Source organism: Solanum verrucosum, unplaced genomic scaffold (genome assembly GCF_900185275.1).
Source record: "Solanum verrucosum unplaced genomic scaffold, falcon-dt-bn FXZP01000159.1, whole genome shotgun sequence".
Lineage (NCBI taxonomy): Eukaryota > Viridiplantae > Streptophyta > Magnoliopsida > Solanales > Solanaceae > Solanum > Solanum verrucosum.
The window spans coordinates 1001366-1005558 of record NW_026020705.1 but is presented as its reverse complement, the minus strand read 5'-3'; the positions used below and the strand labels follow the sequence as shown (position 1 = coordinate 1005558).

The 4193-nt window shown below is 33.0% G+C and overlaps 1 pseudogene; it reads left to right on the top strand.

Annotated features, from left to right (window-relative positions):
- Positions 1–3596: 3596 nt before the first annotated feature.
- LOC125812451 (5.8S ribosomal RNA) lies at positions 3597–3752 on the top strand (annotated as a pseudogene).
- Positions 3753–4193: the final 441 nt, after the last annotated feature.

Genomic DNA, 4193 nt, shown 5'->3' with positions numbered 1-4193 from the left:
TTTATGAAGGATGAATCACGAAAGTTTATGCATAATTTATGAAAAGATATTTTACGATCAAAAGGTTGCTTTTGAGATAATCAATAATGAAATTGTGAAAGGTTTTCTCAAATATTAAGGAATCATAATTTGGTGTAAAATTTTCTCACACATGCATGATTCATGATTTGTGGAGCTAATCTATGATAATTTAAACTTGGATTAGTAATTTAGTTGTGATTTTCCTAATATGATATTATGTTTATAAAATTGATTATGTCGTTGGGATTTAACTTAGCACCGAGAGAATTTCGAGGTGGAGGCTCAAATAAGATAGTCTCTAGTAGAAACCTCTAGCTCCAAACTGCGTGCCCCTGTAGGATTTTCTTAAATGACCTAGCTAGTAGATCCACAAATAACATATGAATCATGATACAAAGTTCTACCTTGAAAAGTAAACTCTCCCTTCTCGATGTGGGAGTTACATCATATTTCATGTTATAGCTCGCATGGTCTATTGTCGGTTCAAGCTAATATCACACAAAATGAACTAAGTTGCTCTTAAAGGTTTTATGAAGCTTTCATTATGATTTTAAGATGCAATGACCATGTTTATGATTTATGATTCTTCTTTAAAATGTTTTACTATATTTTAGCTTAGTCATGCATATCATATTTTCCTATATATCCTCCTATGATCATGTTTTCATGTTTTTATGAATATTGATGCATACGTGTGCCTAAAGTGTTTCATAATATAGGGTTTGACGCTTCTTCTCCTCCCGCTCGTGGTTAGTTGCTCGATTGATCATTGAAGACTTGGTGAGTCCTCATGTTCCAAGGACCATGTCACCTTTACTTTGTATCCTATGTTTAAGTTTTATGACGTTGTACGTGGTGCACGGATTAAGTCCCGATCATTTCTTTTTATGTAATACCCCAAAAATCTCTAAGCTAAGATCCGAACGACTCTTCATAAGTGTATAGGGTTTACAGGATGATTCTTAATTGTGCATAAGTGTTAAATTCAATTATTTAGTGTGAGAGGATATTTGGAGATTAATTAAGGTAATAATAATCCTCTAACACAAAATTGAGTTGAAAGTTTCCTTATCGGTTAAGTTTTCATATAAAATTTTACTTTAGCCAATTTCAAATGACCATATCTCTTAGAATATGAAATGTTACGTGGCCCATAAATTATCAAATTAAAGGCCTATGAATCTTCTTTACAACGCCACCAAGTTTCGTCAATCCGAGTTCTGAGTAGAGAGTTATGATTATTTTACTAAATAATGTAGTGAAATTCCATTTTGGCCGCGATAAAATTCTAAATAAGGTAATTTTCTTTTCCTTATAGCACTAGGAAAACCTTAAAAAATAGATTTCTTAACTCCTATAAAGCCCTAAGCAATCCCATTTCCATCTTTTTAGTACCTTCTTCTCCTCTCTCAAACCCTAATACAAAATTCTAAGGAAGATCAAAGCATAAGACTTCCAAGCAAGATTCTTTCAAATATTTTTCAAGATTCTTCTTCAAAGTAAGTCCTTCTCCAAGTGTTTCAATCTTTCCAACTCAAGTTCCTAGTTATAATCATGATCATTAGTAGAAATCTTAATATTTGACCATAGGATTTTCAAGAAACTACTTCAAGAATCTCAAGAAAGGATTTCTTGATAGTTTTTCTTCAAGATTATTGGAGTGTTCCATGTATGTAAGATTATCAAAGTTGGGAACTTTGTTCTTCTTCATGCCCTACTCCTACAATATATATATATATATATATATATATATATATATATATATATATATATATATTTTGAATTTCCTTTTATCTCCTATCCTCGATTCTTGTTTTTTATTATTAAAATTATGATAGTTTTTGTCATCAATGATCATTGATTTATGGTTCATGCTCTTATACCACATGGATCCCTTTCTAATCAATGTTATTTAAAAACTTTGTCGTTGTATTTTCATATGCATTAATTTCATAAATAAAGTATGTTCAAAATTTCAAAGAAGTCTTTAAAGAAAGAGTTCAAGAAAGTATATTTAGTTTTAAGGAAAAAGGCTCAAATATGCCATCGAACTTTCAAAAAAGATTTATTCATGTCATATGTTAAAAGTTCAGCTCATCTATGCCATTGTTGTTAAAGAAAAGGCTCATCCATGCCATTTCTTTTTAACTCCGGTTTTGTAAAATCATTTTTTTACACCCCAAACAAGTTTAACATTTTTCAATTGGAATTTTTGGATCAAATGTGCACTTTTTAGCTCAAATTTTCAACATATTCAATTCTTCATGAAATCATCTCAAATTTTGGCTACATCATTAATTTTTTTTAAAAACCAAAATTCTAAAATCATTTTTAGAGTTTAAAAAATTTACCCGCATTAAAAAAAAATTCCAAAAAATGAAAATCAGTTGCAAAATTTCAAAAATTTACTTCAATTCATGTTTTTGACATTAATTCTTTGTTCCCTAGTGTATTTTTTTAAGTCTATGTTCAAAATTTCAAATGATTTGAAGTTGTGGAGAAGATTCTACCATTAAAAATATTGAAGTTTTTAAACTTTGAAGAAATTTCAAGTGGGTCTTGTTGAGTTAGGTTGAATTCAAGCTCAAAAAAATATTGAGCTTTGGTATCTAGTTCGGAGGAAAACAACTCTTGAAATTTGAGGTGATTTCGTGAAGAATTGAAGAAGTTTGAAATTTGTGAACTGTTAATGTTCTTTATGTGTTCTTGGTGTTCTTAAGGAAAGAGTATATTTGATCAAAAAACCTCCAATTGAAAAGTGTTAAAAGTTGTTTAGGGTGTAAAAATGGTTTTGGAGTTAAAAAAAAAGGCATAGATTAGCCTTTTCTTTAACAATAGTGACATAGATGAGTCAAACTTTTAACGGATGATATAAATGTGCCTTTTCTAAAAGTTCGATGACATATTCAAGCCTTTTCCCTAGTTTTAATACTTTATTTTCAACAAGTATTTCAAGAAAGTATTATTATCTTTAATTTAAAGTGCATGATTTCAGAAGAAGAAAATATATTTTGGTGGTTTTTTATATTTTATTTTATTTGCTATTTATTTATTTTTTAGTAAATTTCGATACTTCAAAATAATTATTTTTTAAAAACTATTATTTTTTATATTTCAAACTCATTTGTGCAAGGTAAATTGTGTTTGACTACGTCCTTGCCCTTTGTACACATTGCCTATTGCTCCAACTAATCGAATCATGATTTGGTGAAATGTTCATATTGTGGTGACATGGGTGATTCATTGCCCGCAATGTCGCGAGAAGTCCATTGAACCTTATCATTAAGAGAAATGAGAATTCGTAACAAGGTTTACGTAGGTGAACCTGCAGAAGGATCAGCATTGTAGAATGATCCCTGAACATGTTTGAACACTCAGGGCTAATGCGCGGCTGGGGTGACCAGGCCCCCCCGCCTGCGGGTCTCCCTCCTTTTCCCCACGTGCGGGATCGCGCAACTATCGTCCACTAACGAATCCTGGTGCATAAAGCACCAAGGATTGTAAATTGATAGGTCGCCCCTCGCGCCCAATCTGTTGAGTGCACTGGGGATGTGTACTTCATTTGAAACACAAACGACTTTTGGGAATGGATATCTCAGCTCTTGCATCAATGAAAAATGTAGTGAATTGTGATACTTTTTGTGAATTGCAGAATATCTTGAACCATTGAGTTTTTGAACGCAGGTTGCACCTGAAGCCATTAGACCGATGACATGTCTACTTGGGCTTTAAGCCCGCCGTCCGCTAGCCAGACTAGAAGCGACGCATGCGCCTGCCTTCTGCATACCGATCTGTAGAAAGATGTCGACTCATATATGACCTTTGCAACATCTAGATGGCATCCCCCCGCACCAAGGTAGGCTATGTCGACGTCGGCAACGACTAAGCTTGAACTATGTCTATCAATAACTTGTCAAATTCTATGCCCGCACCTAATATCGATGTAAAAAGTTAGAGGTTTTCCATGTCATTGAGTGCAATTCTAATGCCTAATCACATGCCAAAGTCAAATAACGATGTGACTGTTATAACTTTTTTGGGATGTTGAGTGCAATCATAATGCAAAGTGATAAGTCAGAGGTGTAGGAATATGTCAACGCACATGCAAACTCGGCAACATCGAGGTAACATCATCAACCTCTTGCACGCATGTCCTTGAGGACTTGCAACAC